We start from the raw sequence: 21,151 nt of genomic DNA, 5'->3' as shown, positions 1-21,151 counted from the left end.
ATATAGCCCTTGAGCTAGAAAATGATCAAATGTATTCTTCATTTGTGCCTTTGTTTCCTTACAGCGATCTATAATGTATTGAATCTCCCTCATTGTCACCCCTGAATCATACTCTGCTTCTCTCCTATAGCGTATAAGAGCATTTCTGCAACTATTTACACTATATTTGTGTTGTTTACATTAGTGTTGTTTACTTGCCTCACATCTCCACCACAACCCAGCATTTAGCCATCATTTTCTTAGCACTCCATGTTTTGCTCCAACCATCTTAAGGCAGTACGACCATAGTGTGTGTGCGTGCGTTTGTGCACGTGTGTGCAGGTGCGTGCGCACCCATGCACGTGTGCATGTGTGTCTGTGTTTGAGTGTGGCAGAAGGAATTGTTACATTTTCATTGTAATCACATTATTAATTGTAGTTAATTGTAATCATTATTCATTGTAATCACATAATCACATTATTATTATGAATAGTATTGACGTCAAACGGGAGAACTAAGGACACGGGTGGTTCCTAATGTTGTGAGATTCTCGCTAGTGTTTACAGAACAACTGGTTCTGAGAGATTAGGATCAGGACCTGCAACAGTAAGCAACTGTAACAAAATGGATGACCGCAGTGTAGCCGTTATTCCGAGTACATGTTTCATGGTTTGTGTATTCTTATTTGAAATGTGATGTATGTGGTTCCTTACCTGTTTAATGTTATGTATTATGTCATTCCATGTAGTTATGTCCTTCAGCTGTTAAATGTCTACTAATTGTATGTATTATGTTATGTTTTTTGTTTGTTTGTGTGGACCGTAGGAAGAGTAGCTGCAGCTTTGAATGTGGTTAATGGGGATCCTAATAAAATACTAAATACTAAATGCTTTGTCAGTCTCTGCATTTGAAACTTGAAATGTTCAATATTTCATCAAGTGGGAGCAGGAGTGGGGGTTTGGTGTGTTTTAATGATTATGTGTGACTGGAGACTCCCTGTATGGGATCAGCCAGCTGAATATAGTTCAGTGACAGAAACCCTTTTAGAAAAGCCTTTAGCTTTGGAGAACAACCTACTTGCATGTGTTCAGTCATAATGTTTCTAATTGGCTTCTTACTGTATCTGCAAAATGTGCTCTCTGTTGCTCTGTTAGTTAATGTCCATTAGCTGCTTGTAGTCTGAACAATAATTGTGGTCATATAGCTGTAACTAACACTGAGGGTATGTCTCCATGTGAATCATTAGGATCCTTTGGCTCATTACATCCCTGATTGTCTTAGGGCCTCACACTGATAGGTCCACTTGAAGGTGGCCATGCTGGTGACATTTGTGACTGTGCAGGTCCCACTGACATGGCCTTTACCACCTCCTGCTGGGCCCTGGCGCTCTCCCCGATCTCCCAGCTGGGATCCTCAACCCCATCCCCCCCAGCTATAGCCCCTTTATCCTGGCTGTGTCCATGTTCAGCTCTGCTCTAGCCTGTTACACAGCAGGATACACGCTGTGGAGCAAGCCTAGGCAAACTCTCGCTCCAGTCAACCACTGGCGAACAAATAGTCCCACTCACCAATCAGCAGTCTCCTTCTGATGTGCTGAAGTGAACTTTCTGAACGGGAAGCTAAGATGTGAGGGCAGAGTAGCTCTGTCCGTAGACATTCTTCACCGGTTCCCCTTGATTTATTTAACTTTTATCTGCCTATCATGTTTATTCTGAGATACAGTACATTATAAAGTATCTCACACACACACACACACACACATGCACGCACACACTGTCCCTGCAGCCATGGGAATCAAGAATGCTGAGGTTCAAGGTCATTGCTAGTATTCAGCTGCCTTGGGCTCTTCATTGTCTGTGCACAACATCCCCATCACACACATCCTCACACACTTAGGTGGGCAGATTCACACCACATGCACATACCTAGCTCCCTCCCCCTCTGTTGCCTTCTCATTCTCTCTCTCTCTCTCTCTCTCTCTCTCTCTCTCTCTCTCTCTCTCTCTCTCTCTCTCTCTCTCTCTCTCTCTCTCTCTCTCTCTCTAAAGAGCCTAAACAGAGACAGTACACTGTCTATCAGGTGATAACACAAGCTCAAAACACACAATCATTGGTGTGAACACCTTCTTCCGTACATCCTCACTCAGTTATATACACCTGCAGTATAGGTCTACACACATCAGATGTTAAATCATAAAATAATGGAATATAACTCTTTATTTTCATTATTAGTAGCCTGTATTTATATGTGTGATTGTAAGACATTGACATGTGCAAATTGTCCTGTACATTGTGTGCCCAAGCTGTTTTTTTAATGTGTCTATATCTAATGCATGCCTTTATCTGAACACATACAATAATTTGACATAAACATAGATAACTAACTGGTCATAGCAAATTATTCTCTAAGCTAGCCTCTACGCTAGCTGCTCTGCTAGCCAGTCAGATTGCAGGGGCCTGATGTGGGAGGTGGTCGGGGAAAATATTGAGTAAGTCTAGGTCCAGTCGGAGGAAAAAGCGAGAGAGAGAGAGAGAGGGAGAGAGAGAGGGGTAGAGAGAGGCAGGGAGCCCCTGTGATTAGCTCCTTTGTTGGAGGTCTGTCGTGCTTCATTGGATCCAGAGAAAGGCCTCCTAATGAGCCCAGCCAAGCTTGTCCCAAACTTTGTGCGGAAGACAAACTAAGTTATGGTGGTCCGGCGGAGCGCTGGGGGGCTGGCAGGGTGATATACAACGCCTGGACATATGGTGCCCTCCCCATCAGGACCTCTCCCAAACACTTTCTCTTTCTTCTGTATTGTTTTTGTGTGTGTACTGTATATGTGTTTCTATTTGTGTCCAGAGGTGCATATTTTGGTGTATCCTGCATGATGCTCAGTAAAAGCGACATAAGCCTTCTCACAGGGCTGAAAAGAGAGCTGGAGGCTTTGTCTCTATACCTCTCTCAACAAAACAGAATCATGTCTGACACATATGTTCACAAACAAACAGATAACTGAAAATCCGGCAAGCTGAGGTCAGGCACAGAAACAACTGATACACAACGAAAAGTTACAGCCAGATTAGTTTGTTACTCACACGCCCACGCACGCACACACACACACACACACGTGCGCGCACACACACTAGCACAAGCTCTCACAGTCTCACTGCAGAATCCGACGTTTCTCCATAAACTTCAAAATGCCATGGTTAAGTTTAGGCATTACTTCCAAATGGTTAAAGGTAAGATTCGCCAATTTTTTTTGTGCATCTCTGAGCAATGTTCTATCCATTCCTGGGTATTTTTGTGTATCTGAGCTATTGCCGTTCAAGCAGGCAGAAATAGAGCCAGTATGGCGGCAGGGTAGCCTAATGGTTAGAGCGTTGGTTAGGGCGTTAGACTAGTGGTTAGAGCATTGGACTAGTAACTGGAAGGTTGCAAGGTCAAACCCCCGAGCTGACAAGGTACAAATCTGTCGTTCTGCCCCTGAACAGACAGTTAACCCACTGTTCCTAGGCTGTCATTGAAAATAAGAATTTGTTCTTAACTGACTTGCCTAGTTAAATACATTTAAAAAATGACTAGTTCTACATCACATGATCAAATTCAAAATGGATGAATCTTCCCTTTAAGGTTTGGGATATGGTTTAAAGGACTGTCAAAAGACTAAAGGGGTTAATGGCATTAGTTAATTGTTTTTATTTGCTCAAATTTGGCCCAAGAAAGCTTATTCCATTGAAATATGCGTTACAGTATACTATGCTTTGTAAGGGACGGAAACATACATTGCTCTACATTGGAATGTTTTAATAGCATTTTCACCATAAACAATTAATGCTCCCAATGTTTAAGTAGGCCTACTCCCTCTTATCAATGTTTAAGTAGGCCTACTCCCTCTTATCAATGCTTAAGTAGGCCTACTCCCTCTTATCAATGTTTAAGTAGGCCTACTCCCTCGTATCAATTTTCTTGAACTTTAACACTTGCGCATAGCACACATGTAACGGATGTGAAATGGCTAGCTTAGTTAGCGGTGTGCGCTAGATAGCGTTTCAATCGGTTACGTCACTTGCTCTGAGACCTTGAAGTAGTAGTTCCCCTTGCTCTGCAAGGGCCGCAGCTTTTGTGGAGCGATGGGTAACGATGCTTCGAGGGTGACTGTTGTCGATGTGTGCAGAGGGTCCCTGGTTTGCGCCCGGGTATGGGCGAGGGGACGGACGTAAAGTTATACTGTTACACACACACACACACACTTTCTCTCTTTTTCTCTCGTTCTCCCTAACACTAATTCTAACCTTGACCCTAAACCCCCTAGAAATAGCATTTGACCTTGTGGGGACCAACAAAATGTCCCCATTGGTCCATTTTTTTGTTGTTGTTTACTATTCTTGTGGGGACTTCTGGTTCACACAAGTGTTTCTGTGCTTAAGTACTGTTTAAAGCTTCAGGCATTCTAACTGACTGTGGCTATAGGAAAAAATAACCAGCTCTATGGATACAAAGAACAATGAGCTTTTAAACTTGTACAACAATGTTATGAAAACAGTGTGACCGTCTGTACTGTTCAGATAACTTTGCACACAAAGGTCTACACACTCTCCCTCCCTCCCACACACTATCACCGGGCAAGTTCGTTTTGCCCCGGGTTTTGCACAGTTTAGGCCATTTCATTGGTCCATAAGTGAAATCTCCACCCATACGGGAACCGGGCCATGCAAAACGAACCTGCCCACTTACTCCCGCTCTCATATGCATCCTCTCACACACACAATGATTCACACCCCACTCTTGCAAATGCATCCTACCTTTGAGGCATATCTGAGTAGCCTATTCCTATTATGTTCTTCCTGTACCATCCAAATGTGTGCATAACCTAGTCAGTGGTCAAGTTATCAGGTTGCTAGCTAGTTAGGTAACATGACTAGCTAGCTAAACAATGTTGTTTGTTATCAAACCAAAATAGCGGATTGCGAGTAGTTTAAAACAGCCCACGACATGCGCATGAATCCGCGGCAGAAAGAAAAAAAAACATAGCTCTGGTAATACAGGGCATACGTTTTTGTTCCGTATTGTGTTCTCATGGAAACGTGCGCTTAAAAGGTTCCGTGTGGTGAAGTATTGGAGCCGCGATTAAAAGCGGCAAAGAAACGTATGCCGATTAACACGTTAACCTTGGCAGCCATAGTTACAACAACAAAAAGTTTAACAAGTGCCTAACATTGAAGATACGACCCTTAGAGCTGGAGCTTGCGGTTTATGCCAATCCTCCATCCCCAATCCCACAACGCCCTAGCAAAACCCAAGCCTACTTGATGGTAAGTAATAGCGCTCACCATTGCCCCTGATTCATCTCCCAACTTTCTGCTTACCTGGATGGACGTTACATTTCGCAGTCTATCTTGATCGACCTGGCTGTGCGCACGCGCTCACACACACACACACACACACACACACACACACACACACACACACACACACACACACACACACACACACACACACACACACACACACACACACACACACACACACACACACACACACACACACACACACACACACACACACACACACACACACACACACACACTACACGTTTGGGGATTTGGGATAATGTGCAGTGAGGTGTGTGAGGTGGACTAGAGGAGAGGGTGTTTTGGTTGTTTGGTAGGAGCTGGTTGTTTGGTAGGAGGGGGAGTCTCTATTTTCCTTGTAGTTTGAGGCTAATTGTTTGGGTCAGGGTGGGAGCATGGGGATGGGGCTGTATGTGTCCCGGCAGCCAGGCCCTAGGTAACTGAGCCGGCGAGGGGGAGAATGGGCCCACTCCAGGGCCACACAGCAGGCTCAAACAGCACCTATTCTCCTGGCCAAACTGTCAGCCAGAACAACTTCATTGTGCCCAAATTGGAGTTGAAAGTGAGGGAGTAGAGGGAGTGAAGAGCTGGGGGAGGGAGTGGGGGGGACAGAGGGGTCTGACAGAACATGGGGGACTGGAAAAGGGGGTGTCCCAGAGAAAGCAGGGGTCACTGACAGGGGAAGAATAGGCAAAGCCGTGTGAGCTCATTTAGGAGGAGGATTCCCATAGATTCTACATGAGGGGCTGCCGGCCTAGAGTGAGGCAGTCAATGGGATGTACATTTATTAAAATTGTTTCTTAGGAAGGAAAAAGGTGTAGCAGTTTTTTCTTCTTCTTGTGCCTAGATTCCCCATATTGTGCCGTCATAAGCACAGTGCTGGGACAGCGGTGACACCACACCAACATACAGTGTACCTTCACACACACATGCGCGCACACACACACACACACATCTGCTTTAGACAGGGTTGTAAGTTTGTCCTTGTGGGTAACCAGCCGGACCCTAACCCATACAGTCACAACTGTTTTAGACACCTAATCCTTCTGTAGCTCAGTTGGTAGAGCATGGCGCTTGTAACGCCAGGGTAGTGGGTTCAATCCCCGGGACCACCCATACGTAGAATGTATGCACACATGACTGTAAGTCGCTTTGGATAAAAGCGTCTGCTAAATGGCATATATTATTAGCCACATTATAACTATTTTTCTATTAAAAAAATTCCTCTCCTCACCACCTATGAAGGGGTGAAGATGTTAACTCAGTCACTCCTAGTTTGGGCAGATGTAAAATGCCTGTGTTTGTGCGCTAGCGCACGTTTGTGTAGAGTTCTTATATGTGTGTGTGTGTTTGATCCGGAGCTAGCCCCACAGGGACTCAATAAAAGGCCTCTTCTATCAATTGTATGAGCAGTGTTTTACCCAGGAGAGGCTCAGTGTGAGAGGGCCCGGATCGCTTTCTCCTCACTTGGATATTTATTCGCTCTGTGGTCCAGCAGGCTGCCTGCCTGTTCAAAAAGACTACCCTTACCATTTTGACATCTATGACACACACTTCAGGAAGAGAGAGAATGAGAAAGGAAAAGGAGAGGAAAAGTGCCTGTCTGTTATCGGCTGTCTGTTATCGGCTGTCATTCATGATTTGTTGAAGTACTGTTAGCGATGCGATAGCGACGGCCATTTTGTTTGCTCCTTGTCTTTACATCAAGTTCCTTGTCAAAGTTGTTCATGATTTTAGATCCACCTAATGCGTCCAACAAGGTTTCTCTAACTTTCCTGACAACCCTCTACAATGTGATGTACTTATTCTTTCATCTGACGAGAGCTACTGAGGGTTTGGTGTTGGCTGTCTTTTGTAGGGCAATTTTTTCATCAGATTTTCTGTTGTGGACTGCTTATAGTGCTGATGTAGTTCGCTATCATGTTGAACAGCCAGAGAAAAGCAAGGACTAATCTCTCTCAGCATGTCTATATGAAGACTAGGAGATCTACACTGTCTTTCCATGACATAGACTGACTGACCAGGTGAATCCAGGTGAAAGCTATGATCCCTCATTGATGTCACCTGTTAAAAGGTTTTCACACTCAACAGTTTCCTGTGTGTATCAAGAATAGGTGACCACCAGAAGGGCATCCAGCCAACTTGACACAACTGTGGGAAGCGTTGGAGTCAACATGGGCCAGGATCCCTTTGGTACGCTTTCGACACCTTGTAGAGTCCATGCGCCAAAGAATTGAGGCTGTTCTGAGGGCAAAATGGGGTACAACTCAATATTAGGAAGGTGCTCCTAAAATGTTGTACACTCAATGTATAATCCCCAATAACAAACCAAGCTGAACCCTATCATAAAAGAGATGTAGTAACCATACATACAGTACACTTAAAAGCACAATTTTTCAGGTTTTTGGTATTTTCACTCATTTGAGTACTTTGTGTAGACATTAATTCACTTGTCCTCAATATATATTTCTTCACCAGTTTATATTGGCAGCTTCAGCTATCTGAGGGCTTTATCCCTCGACACTTGTGTGAATTGGCCTATATCGACAGGGCTAAATTGAAAAATGTCTTACAGAAGAAATATGAAAAGCATATGCATAACCATTGTAGCAATTGAAAGGGAACCGTTTGGAGATTATGGGAAACATATTAGACCAAAGGGGAGGATACAACAGTTCAACTGACACAAGACGGAATCCAAGCATTACAATGTTGATTTCATGTGCATTTCACAGGAACTAGAGCAAGCACACTTGCAATTGTTTAGTTTGGAACACAGCCCCGCGTCCACGCCATCACACGATTTACTGTTGTTATTTACACAATCCAAAAACGGTCCATTACAAATCTCAATCTGGGTCAGGTGGGCATAATTTGAAAGCCTGTTCCATTGCCAACATGACTAACTGAGTTATAACATACGATCTTACGGTGTTGCGCTTTCACAATGCAATTCAGGGAAACAGATCATCATTTTGGTGCGCATAGAAAGGAGTCACGAGTATATTCAGGTGTATGTGACGCATCCATGTTCTTCACAATAGACAAACATAAGCTCAGAACTACCCAGGTTATGACACCGTGTCATCTTGTAACTGTACATCAAAGATAGTGATCATAAATGTTGACACTGTGTTTTTATGATATGGAAATGTGAATTGGCAGGGCGGGGCGGCAGGGTAGCCTAGTGGTTAGAGCGTTGGACTAGTAACCGGAAGGTTGCAAATTCAAACCCCAGAGCTGACAAGGTACAAATCTGTCGTTCTGCTCCTGAACAGGTAGTTAACCCACTGCTCCTAGGCCATCATTGAAAATAAGAATTTGTTCTTAACTGACTTGCTAGTTAAATAAAGGTAAGAATAAAATTAAAAAGTGCACATTTGGACTCATGGGTGTTTGGCTTTGCTTGTATGACATTGAAGCGGTATTTATTACAGTCCTCAACATCTCCATTTTCAAAATACATAGAGTCTTAATTTACAGCATTTCCCTCACTCAGACAACAAACCATTTGCCCAATTAGCGGGAGGGATGGGGGGGGGGGGGGGACTTCTTGTCACGCGAGGTGTTCAGAACGTCTGTCAGTCAAAACCCATACAGAGCTGTAAATCTCTGATGTCATGTGTAGCATGTTACTGTACAGCCAATGGATTCCAAATGTAGCCATTTATCAGTGCCCAAATGTTCAACCTGTACGAGTGTAAAGCGCAACCTAAGTTTCTCTTGTGTTTTTTTTTTGTGTGAATTAGTGCGGCTCTAGGTATAGATCTCAGTGGCTGGAGGCAGGCAGTTCAAAACAAACACTGCTCACCGATATCATCTAATCTGCGAAACACCATTATCGTCTAAGATATCTCCACACAGCCCCCCCTCCCTTTTCCTCCCCCTTCCTCCTACTCAACCCACTCTCTCTACACCCTTTGAGCTAATAATACAGAAAAAGATTACTTGTGGAAAAAGCTGTTGTGTTGAGGTGGAGGGTGAATGGAGACCATTGTTGTGGTGTAAACGGACTCTACAGCAGGTTGTTTGATCCTGTTTGGGCCTGAAAAGGCTTTTTTTTAAAAAGTCACATCAGCTGAGAGGGTCAGGGAACAAGACTCTACCCCCCCCCCTTCGTTCTTTTTTTTCTCTCTGTCTCTCACTCTCTCTAGCCCTCCCTTTTCGCCCTCGGCCTCTCTGTCTCTGGTGGAGGCTCTGGCTCGGATAAGGTGTCAACTACATAGAACACAACTACTAGTTATTATGGTGAGTTATACGAATTATGAAATGGCACAGCCACTCTGAGAATGGCTAGATGCTTCACCATGGTCGTTTTAGTCCACATTATCCCCAGTGATACAATGTGGCATTGTTTACATAACAATGATAATACCATAGTATTGCATAGCCTACAATATCTTTACTGTTTTGGTGTTGAATGGCCCTTCTAGGCCACAGTTAAGATTTCCACTATTGTATCGTCAATTTACGATATGTTTGGTGTTCAGCATGGACAACAAGCATGCAAATATCACGGTCCCATTATATGCAAGCTTTCTTTGTCTGGGAGCTTTCTTGTCCTGGAGGTACAAATAAAGAGGCAGACGGGAAGACACTGTGTTTTTTGGAAGGAGATTTGTGTCTGCACCCATCTGTGCTCCCAACCTTTTCAAACCTTTTCAGACATGAGAAACTGCACACGCATTTGCATAAGAATAATTGACACTTAAAATTAGCTTTTCAATCACAGAGGATTATCTTTCCTGAGCATACGTGCAAAAAGAGAGCGCTGTCATATTGGAAAATATTAAAGCGAGGGCAGGGTGAGCGAGAGGTGGTGTCATAAAATATGAACTCCTTTACTTCTGTTTGCGAGACTGGATTTTATGCATTTTATTTTAGCGGGACAATATGTTATTTGGTGTAATATTTAACCCAACTATGACTGTGCATAACCATTTTGAGTGTCAGCAATGGTATTAAATGTTCATAGTTTAAAAAAACAAGTTCTAAGACTTGAGTGTGAACATTTGAACCGATCAACCGACCTATGTTCACCTCAATAGAAAAGTGCACAGATCATAAGTGGCGAATGTTAGGCAGAGTGGAGAATTTGGACACAGAGCATTTAAGCAAGTGCACTGTTGAATAATTGACAGTGGCTTATGAAAAGGATCTCTTCAGGATGAACCTCAAGTTGAATCCAGGCCTCAAGCAAACAGACACACACACACACACACACACACACACACACACACACACACACACACACACACACACACACACACACACACACACACACACACACACACACACACACACACACACACACACACACACACACACACACACACACACACACACACACACACATTTCATTGTCGCATTCAGCTCATTCAAGGCGTTGGCCCCGGAGATACATCTGTGCAGGTTTGTGGTGTCTTATTTAATTATTGTGTTACTCCTGGTTCAGCCATGTGTCTGTGTCTCCTGTACCTCCTACTCAGAATGCCATGAATTCATTATACTGAAAGGCAGACAGGACCCTGGTATGGGGTATGGATAGCTGCTGTTAGTCTCAGGCCTAGCCAGCAAAATAACGGGGAAAAGAGCCATAGAGAGGGGGTTTGGGCTGTGATATGTGAAGGGGGAAAGAGGGGATTGGGTGGGGGTTGATGGGTTGAGGGGGAAGGGTTTGGGGGAAGGGAGGTGGAGGGGGAAAGTCTCGGCGCCGGCCCCACCGAAGCGCTCAGCGCCCCCCCGCTCATGGTATGGCGGATGTGTCTGGTGGTATCCATGACAACCCTTCAGCATGCCAGGGAGATACCACGGCGACATGGCCAAGGGCAGAGGGGGTAGACAGAGGGGGGGAAGGGGGAGAGCATGGAAATCCTTTAAGAACCACATATCTCGGTGACATTAATATTCACTCACACACAGTAGACTAAAGCCAGAGCCAGTTAGCTGTGTATAGACATACATATATTACCCACACCTTTCATCTGCCGCACTGCTCTTTGATTCATCAGTTCAACACGGATTTGGTCCAATCTATTTCACACTCACCCAGAATGTAATTGTTGCTAGAACATCAGCACATTGTTGTGTCTTTGTTTTAGCGTCTATTTTGAGTTTAAGGGGTGGTGGAGGTAGTGGTGTGTGTGCGTGCGTGTGTGTGTGCGCGTGGGATGGGGGTGCATGTATTCAGTTGTGTTTTAGGGGTTTTATACAGTTGTAGCCCCAACAATGGTTGCTGCTAATGGCTTGCTTTGCGAAGTTTTGTGACTGTACTAACACCATGTATACTCAGACAGACACAAAGAGTACGGTACATAGGACAGGGCAGGTGAATACATATCCTTCTCTTTCCAATACACTACACACAACACACACACACACAGATCAAACTGTGTTATAATAATACCATCTGGGACCTCATTGTGTCTTCACATAATTAGTGCACAGAGCCTTTGCTATATTAGTGGACCAAGCCACAGCGCAGCAATTTTCAAAAGTATTCAAAAGTAAAGTATTGCAAAAAAGTATGTATGTGACATAACATAAACACCTGTGCCGGCGAACACATACATGTGTACTAAACTCCCAGTTTAGTACACATACAGTATATGTGTTCGCAGGCACAAGTATGTATGTTATGCCACATAAATACACAGAGCCCCGGGGGATATATTTTTAACCCAAACAGCCTGCACATTTGCTGAGGGGTTAGAGGTGTGAACATAAAATCAAATAAATAATTATGAGTTTTTGAAACTCTTTCTATGTACCTACAACTGGTGGGAAAGAGGGGGAAGGGAGCCAAAGAGAGTTATGTCGTGGTGCCACAATAGCCAGACTTAAGATGTGATTCTACTGTCAAAGGCTTCTACAAGAGAACCAAACAGGGACATAAAAATGAGTCAAGAATCCCAAACCCAAAGTCATATGAAGGGAAGTGAAGTCTGTGTCACTGTGGTCCGCTCATGAAAAATAGTGATTCGGAAAGTATTCAGACCCCTTACCATTTCCACATTTTGTTACATTACAGCCTAATGCAAAAAAAAATAATAATAATTGTTTCCCCTCATCAATCCACACACAACACCCAATAATGACAAAGCAAAAACAGTATTCAGACCCTTTACTCAGTACTTTTTTGAAGCACCTTTGGCAGCGATTACAGCCTCGAGGCTTCTTAGGAATGACGCTACAAGCTTGGCACACCTGTATGTCGGGAGTTTCTCCCATTCCTCTCTGCAGATACTCTCTAGCTCTGTCAGGTTGGATGGGGAGCGTTGCTGCACAGCTATGTTCAGGTCTCTCCAGAGATGTTCGATCAGGTTCAAGTCCGGGCTCTGGCTGGGCCACTTAAGGACATTAAGACTTGTCCCGAAGCCACTACTGTGTTGTCATTGCCATGTGCTTGGGTCATTGTCCTGTTGGAAGGTGAACCTTCGCCCCGGTCTGAGGTTCTGAGCGCTCTGGAGTAGGTTTTCATCAAGGATCTCTCTGTACTTTAATCTGTTCATCTTTCCCTTGATCCTGGCTAGTCTCCCAGTCCCTGACACTGAAAACATCCCCACAGCATGATGTTGCCACCACCATGCTTCACCGTAGGGATGATGCCAGATTTCCTCCAGATGTTACGCTTGGCATTCAGGCCAAAAAGTTCAATCTTGGTTTCATCAGACAAGAGAATATTGTTTCTCATGTCCTGAGAGTCCTTTAGGTGCCATTTGGCAAACTCCAAGCGGGATGTCATGTGCCTTTTACTGAGGAGTGGCTTCCATCAAGCCGCTCTACCATAAAGACCTGATTGGTGGGGTGCTCCAGAGATCGTTGTCCTTCTGGAAGGGTCTTCCATCTCCACAGAGGAACTCAGGAGCTCTGTCAGAGTGACCATCAGGTTCTTGGTCACCTCCCTGACCAAAGCCCTTCTCCCCCAATTGCTCAGTTTGGCCAAGCGGCTAGCTCTAGGAAGAGTCTTGGTGTTTCCAAGCGTCTTCCATTTAAGGATGACAGAGGCCACTGTGTTCCTGGGGACCTTCAGTGCCAGAGACATTTTTTGGTACCCTTCCCCAGATCTGTGCCTCGACACAATCCCATCTCAGGAAGCTCTGCAGATAATTCCTTTGACCTCTTGGTTTGGTTTTTGCTCTGACATGCACTGTCATCTGTGGGACCTTATATAGACAGGTGTGTGCCTTTCCAAATCATGTCCAATGAATTGAAAAGACATCTCAAGGATGATCAATGGAAACAAGATGCACCTGTGTTCAATTTCTCATAGCAAATAGCAAAGGGTCTGAATACTTATGTAAATAAGGTATTTCTATAAACCTGTTTTCGCTTTGTCATTATGTGGTATTGTGTGTAGATAGATGAGGATAAATATTTATTTAATCCATTTTAATATATGGCTATAACGTAACAAAATGTGGAAAAAGTCAAGTGGTCTGAACACTTTCCCCTGTATTGTCAGTGGGAAAAACTTCTAACATCCCATTATGTTATTCTGTTTCAGGTGAGAGGAGCCAGACAGAGAGAAAGAGGATAGCTTCTGATTTGTCCATGTGTTAAGTATGGCCCGCAGATCGAAGAGGTGAGTGTGAATTCTGGCATTTCACATAGGTCTGTTCTTGTCCTCTCGTTAGCTGGGCCATATCTGTCTCAATAACCTCTTATCATGGATCAAATAATCCTTACCTCAACCAATTGATAGTCTGAAATAGTTTTGGCCCCAGATGTCCCTAAGATGTGATGAGTGACATTGCATCTGTCAAACACTGATTGAATGAGACAAAGAGAAACGCTGTGCAAATTAAATGGTCTGACCCACATTCTGTGGTGTTATCCATTTCTCTGAAGACCCTGAAAGCCCATTTATAAAAGTAAACCCTGGATGATCCCAGAAGTGAAGACTGGGCTTTTTCACAGTGCAGGAGAGACTATACATTATTTACTCTTTGACTGCAACACTGAAGGAGATAATGCAATGTTTCAAGCATCCAAAACAAATAGCCTCCTCTGGTGGAAAGGCTTTTCTTGTGCGTTTGGATCATGTCTGTTTCCATCCAACCTGACATATGCAAAAGTATGTCTCCTTAAGGTTTCTATAGTCCTGTACTGTAAAAAAATATTCTGTGGTGAAAAAAATTCTAACAATAACACATACTTAATAAAAATGTATGTAAGTTGTTGAATTTTTTGTTAATTACATTTTACCAAAACAGTTCAGAATAAATCAATCACAATATGTTGCTTAAAATAATTGAGTAGAATCCCCCCCCCCCATCCCCTCCCCCATTTTACCCTCAAAACAGACTCAATTCATAGAGGCATGGATTCTAGAAGGTGTCGAAAGCGTTCCACAGGGTTTCTGGCACATGTTGGCTCCAATGATTCCCACAGTTGTGTCAAGTTGGCTGGATGTCCTTTGGCACTTCAATATTTTGTCTTGTCCAGTCACCCTCTGGATGGCACACATACACAGTCCATGTAACATTTGTCTCAAGGCTTCTTTAACGTGTCTCCTCCTCTTCATCTACACTGATTGAAGTGGATTTAACTAGAGACATCAGTAAGGGATCATAACTTTTACCTGGATTCACCTGGTCAGCCTACATTGGGGCAAAAAAGTATTTAGTCAGTCTTCCCAGCCTGGTATAGGTCTACAATTTTGTTTCTGGTGTCCTTTGACAGCTCTTTGGTCTTGGCCATAGTGGAGTTTGGAGTGTGACTGTTTGAGGCTGTGGACAGGTGTATTTTATACTGATAACAACTTCAAACAGGTGCCATTAATACAGGTAACGAGTGGAGGACAGAGGAGCCTCTTAAAGAAGAAGTTACAGGTCTGTGAGAGCCAGAAATTTTGCTTGTTTGTAGGTGACCAAATACTTATTTGCCACCATTATTTGCAAATAAATTCATTAAAAATCCTACAATGTGATTTTCTGGATTTTTTTTCTCATTTTGTCTGTCATAGTTGAAGTGTACCTATGATGAAAATTACAGGCCTCATCTTTTTAAGTGGGAGAACTTGCACAATTGGTGGCTGACTAAATACTTTTTTGCCCCACTGTATGTCATAGAAGGAGCAGGTGTTCTTAATGTTTTGTATACTCAGTGTAATGTTCTCCCAAAATATCTCTACTGGTTTTCACTGTACAATCTGGACAATGGATTGCATTTATACATCTCATTCTTTAAAGGAGTTTTTGAAATATGTTAAATACTTGTCTTTGCTTTTAAAATACCTTCAAAAGTCATTTAAATCAAGAATGTACCTTTCGAGTTGCTTTTTGGAGGACAAAGGTGCTGCTTAAATGGATGAGCATTCCAGAAAAAGGAACAAAGGTGTGTGTGTGTGTGTGTGTGTGTGTGTGTGTGTGTGTGTGTGTGTGTGTGTGTGTGTGTGTGTGTGTGTGTGTGTGTGTGTGTGTGTGTGTGTGTGTGTGTGTGTGTGTGTGTGTGTAGTCAACCATTAGCCCCCTCCATCTGGCTGTGTCGCCTGTACCACCATAGAAAGCCACAGGGCCCATCCGAGGTAACTGAGCACTCTGGGATAGGTATAAGCAACGCCTAGTCACTCAGTGGTGGGATAGAGATGTGTTTAACACACAAAAAAGTACACGCCCACACACAGAAAGTCACACACGTGCGTGAAACATGTGTGTAGTTTGACGCGGCTTTAGCTCCAGATAGATGTGTAAATGTGCAGACTCAAAGGGAGTAGGATGCAGAGAGTAGGATGTAAGAAAGAAAAAAAAGAACCTGCCTGCCACAAACGGCCAGAAGACAGGCATGCGAGAAGGGAGGGAGGGAGGGAGGCAGGCAGGCAAGAAGGGAGGGAGGCAGGCAGGCAAGAAGGGATGGAGGGTGACAGGCAGGCAGGGAGTGCCCTTAAGGTGCTCTGTGCAAGCAAGGAGGTGTGCCCTTTGAACTCTGCTCTGTTCTTTCTTCCGTTTGGGTTTTGTTTTGTTCGAGGCAAGGAGAAATGCAAAGTTGAATGCAGTGGGGCCCCATCCACTGAAAACCAGTTGCATATTAGCAGCTACAGTATATATTTTAGTGCTCTCCAAATACCTGCACAAAACATAAAGTACCTTGTAATATACACTGCTGTGCTTACCCCCAAAAATGTCAACTGCTGGACAGCAATGTATAAAGATGATAGCAAATGTATTTATCCTGAATACTTTTTACACTATTTAAAGCAATAACCGTATCTCTGTTGAAACTCCAGTAGCCCCAGCTGCTGTAGCAACATGGTATATACTTTCATAATGCCCCATAAAGGCTACCAGAGTCTCCATGCTTGTCAGCAGCCTCTATAGTTTCGAGAAACGTGATAGCATAATACCTTGTTGGAGGGAGTGTCTGGTGAGAGAGTGGTGGTGGTGGTGGTGGTGGGGGGGTTGTACAGAGGATCTGAACCCAGGTTGGGGTGAGTGTAAGGGGGATCTGATAAGGCATTCCCCAGCTCCATCGCCCCATCGCCCTATGAGAGAATAATAAGCGTCTGTAACACATAGACACTCCCAGGCCTTGTGTCCCCAGCACAAAACCTGGCTGTCTTATCCACTTCTAAGAACATAATGTAAGGCAATACATGTGAGAAGGCCAGGGGAACAATGCGTGGAAAGTGCAGTGTGATATGAGGGAGACTCATGTCAGGAGCCATTGTTGTGGCCCTTTGTTGCTGTCGAGTACCTTGGGAACTTTGAACTCAGAGTCCTCTTCATCTGCAGGCCTGGAGTTTGTATGTGGTGAAATGTATGCAAAATGTATAGTAGAAAGTTCACTCTTAGAAAAAAACGTTCCAAAAGGGTTTAGGTGGGAATTCGTGTTTCAGCAAACAAAAGACAGTAGGGGTGTTCAACAACAATGACAAAAATCACGAGAAGGGCTTAACAAGAAGAAATTCCAAAAGGACTAATTCATGGTAGAAAGGAGTTGGAGCTCTCAAAAAAAAAGCAAAGATTTATTTATTTTAGGGTTATTCTGCGGTCCCCACAGGATAACCCTTTTTGGATCTGTGGAAAGGGTTCTACCTGGAACCCAAAATAGTTCTAGCTGGAACCATAAATAGTTAGTCACAGGGTTCTCCTATGTGGACGGCTGAAGAACCATTTTAGGCTCTAGATGGTAAATTCTTAGAAAAAAAAGTGCTATTCCTCGTGTTTTTGACAGTAGCTACAGCATGTGTGTTTGTTGTGCTGTACTTGTAAGTCATATGTTTGGATGAACAGTTGGTTTGAATCAAAATAGAAACTGTATTGTAACATACATTGGCTTGCGAAACTATTCACCCCCCTTGGCATTTTTCCTATTTTGTTGCCTTACAACCTGGAATTAATATGGATTTTTGGGGTGTTTGTATCATTTGATTTACACAACATTTACACAACACTTTGAAGATGCAAAATATATTTTGTGAAACAAACAAGAAATAGGACAAAAACCGGACAATTTGAGCGTGCATAACTATTCACCCCCACAAAGTCAATTTTTTGTAGAGCCACCTTTTGCAGCAATTACAGCTGCAAGTCTCTTGGGGTACAGTATGTCACTATAAGCTTGGCACATCTAGCCAATGGGATTTTTGCCCATTCTTCAAGGCAAAACTGATCCAGCTCCTTCAAATTGGATGGTTTCCGCTGGTATACAGCAATCTTGAGATCTGGGCTTTGACTAGACTATTCCAAGACATTTAAATGTTTCCCCTTAAACCACTCAAATGTTGCTTTAGCAGTATGCTTAGGGTCAATGTCCTGCTGAAGGGTGAACCTCCGTCCCACTCTCAAATCTCTTGAAGACTGAAACAGGTTTCCCTCAAGAATTTCCCTGAATTAGGCACCATCGATCATTCCTTCAATCCTGACCAGTTTCACAGTTCCTGCCGATGAAAATCACCATGCTCCACCGTTGGGATGGTGCCAGGTTTCCTCCAGACGTGACACTTACCCACAGCATGATGCTGCCACCACCATGCTTTACTGTGGAGATGGTGTTCTCAGGGTGATGAGAGTTGTTGGGTTTGAGCCAGACATAGCGTTTTCCTTGATGGCCAAAAACATACATTTTAGTCTCATCTAACCAGAGTACCTTCTTCCATATGTTTGGGGAGTCTCCCACGTGTCGTTTGGTGAACACCAAATGTGTTTGCTTATATTTTTCTTTAAGCAATGGCTTTTTTCTGCCCACTCTTCTGTAAAGCCCAGCTTTGTGGATTATACGGCTTAAAGTGGTCCTATGGACAGATACTCCAATCTCCTCTGTGGAGCTTTGCAGCTCCTTCAGGGTTATCTTTGGTCTCTTTGTTGCCTCTCTGATTAATGCCCTACTTGCCTGGTCCGTGAGTTTTGGTGGGCAGCCCTCTCTTGACAGGTTTGCTGTGGTGCCATTTTTGAATAATGGATTTAATGGTGCTTCATGGGATGTTCTTGTATATTTTTGTATAACCCAACCCTGATCTGTACTTCTCCACAACTTTGTCCCTGACCTGTTTGGAGAGCTCCTTGGTCTTCATGGTGCCGCTTGCTTGGTGGTGTTGCAGACTCTGGTGCCTTTCAGAACAGGTGTATATATATATATATATACACACTGAGATCATGTGACACTTAGATTGCACACAGGTGGACTTTATTTAACTAATTATGTTACTTCTGAAGGTAATTGGTTGTACATATCTTATTGAGGGACTTCATAGCAAAGGGGGTGAACACATGCACGCACCACTTTTCTGTTTTAAATTATTTTTGAAACAATTTTTCACTTCACCAATTTGGACTATTTTGTGTATGTCCATTACATGAAATCCAAATAAAAATCCATTTAAATTACAGGTTGTAATGAAACAAAATAGGAAAAATGCCAAGGGGGATGACCTTCTGTAGCTCAGTTGGTAGAGCATGGCGCTTGTAACGCCAGGGTAGTGGGTTCGATTCCCGGGACCACCCATACGTAGAATGTATGCACACATGACTGTAAGTCTCTTTGGATAAAAGCGTCTGCTAAATGGCATATATTATTATTATTATTAATACTTTTGCAAGGCACTGTAAACACATAGCTGTCCATTGGATAACAAAAGGAAAATACTATTCATTGCCTGGGGTATGAAAGTAATGTCCCTCCAAGTTCAAAGTTCAAAGTTCCAAGTTCACCCAAGACACAACATTACATTATATTTAAGTCTTCAAGAGTTTAACATGACGAGAATGATCACTTGGACAGAGATTATATTCTTAAACTAATAGTGTGTGTTTGTCTTGTCTAGGTGGAGCATCTACCTGGGTGACTCTCTACAGCTGTCTCGAGTGGAGAGAGAGGCATGGACTGTCATTTCCATCTGATCATCAACAACAGTCAAGATACAGTATGCTGATGAAGAAGGATACAGCAAACGACTATTTCTTATCAGCATGCATAGTCAGCACTCAGTCATTTCTGTATCATTGTGATTTAAAAATCAGTTGCAAAACTGTTTACCTTCTATTGGGCTGTAAATGTACAACATCATTTATTCTGAATTGTAAAAGTCTTTATTGTTGTACTGGATTTCAAGTGAATCTGTCCTTAGAATTGGGTATAAGTGAACCCAAATGGAACCCACAGTGCACTTGCTCTTCATCTGAAATATGAATTGATTGAAACAGTGCATCAAGACAATATTTTTGTACTTTCTCAAATCACTGTATTTTCTCAATAAATGGAATAAAGTATATTCAATCATATTTTTGAGAAGTATTAATTTTCCCCACATGATTTCTGTCTACAGTAAGCCTCGTCTGTATACCTTTGACATAATTAGGTCCTCTGTGGGATCAAAGGAGAACGGCTGCTGACATGGCTGTAGTTGTTTCTGATGGCCCCTGACAATGCTGAGAAACATACAGTTTGCATACAGTACAAAGACAGTATGTATTCCTACATTGTCAATGTGTTAGCATATGTCAAATTAGACACAACTGTAAAATCTAAAATGGATAAGATATTAGCTATGCTCATTACTCGAAGCACCTTGTCAACCAGAGAACTTTGTAGCATAGCCACATGTCAGGTTAGTGTTTAAATCTTCTGCGTTTCTCCTACATACCCCACATGTGACATGGAATACTAAATGCAAATAGATTTAATTACGTTTTAAAATGAATCATTTCACATACAAAGCACACACTTAAATGACATACAATTACATTAAGGCAACACTGGCATTAACAAAGCATTCATAATCTAGGTGTCATCAGAGAGGAAGACAGAGAGAGAGGTCATGGCTTGAAAGGCCACGCCGCAACAGTCCACGAGGAGGAAAGGAGGGGGAGAAGTATATCTCACCATAGTAGTACGGAAAAAGTAAGAAAAATGTATGCATTCACGACTGTAAGTCACTCTGGATACACCTCTTCTCTCTCTCTTCCCCTTCTCCCTCTTTCTCCTTCCTCACCCTCTCCCTCCTTTTCATTTCCCTTATCGACTCTCTCTCCCTCCCCTCTTTTCACTCTCTTTCAGATGGTAGATCAGAGTCTAGTCTTCCTATTCGCCCTGTCATCACATTTTTCACGCAGCCCCATCCCTTAATTGGGCCTGTATCATCATATCATGTAGAGTACCTGGACGCTGCAGGAGATGAACGATGGCTTCAATCTTTCCCTTACACACACACACACACACACACACACACACACACACACACACACACACACACACACACACACACACACACACACACACACACACACACACACACACACACACACACACACACACACACACACACACACACACACACACACACACACCAGTGTGTGTGCCAGTGGAGGCTGGTGGGAGGAGCTATAGGAGGACAGGCTCA

General features: G+C 43.3%; 1 long non-coding RNA gene across 2 annotated transcripts in view; it reads left to right on the top strand.

Annotated features, from left to right (window-relative positions):
- Positions 1-20,033, top strand: part of LOC124035139 — a 66,727-nt gene extending 46,694 nt beyond the window's left edge. For both annotated transcript variants that reach the window (XR_006838692.1, XR_006838691.1), the window contains exons 3-4: positions 13,820-13,897; positions 19,577-20,033. This is a non-coding gene — a long non-coding RNA (uncharacterized LOC124035139). The remainder of the gene's footprint in view (positions 1-13,819; positions 13,898-19,576) is intronic.
- Positions 20,034-21,151: the final 1,118 nt, after the last annotated feature.

Source organism: Oncorhynchus gorbuscha, linkage group LG05 (assembly GCF_021184085.1).
Source record: "Oncorhynchus gorbuscha isolate QuinsamMale2020 ecotype Even-year linkage group LG05, OgorEven_v1.0, whole genome shotgun sequence".
Lineage (NCBI taxonomy): Eukaryota > Metazoa > Chordata > Actinopteri > Salmoniformes > Salmonidae > Oncorhynchus > Oncorhynchus gorbuscha.
Note: the sequence above shows the minus strand (reverse complement) of the source record. Positions and strands in the feature narration are given on the sequence as shown.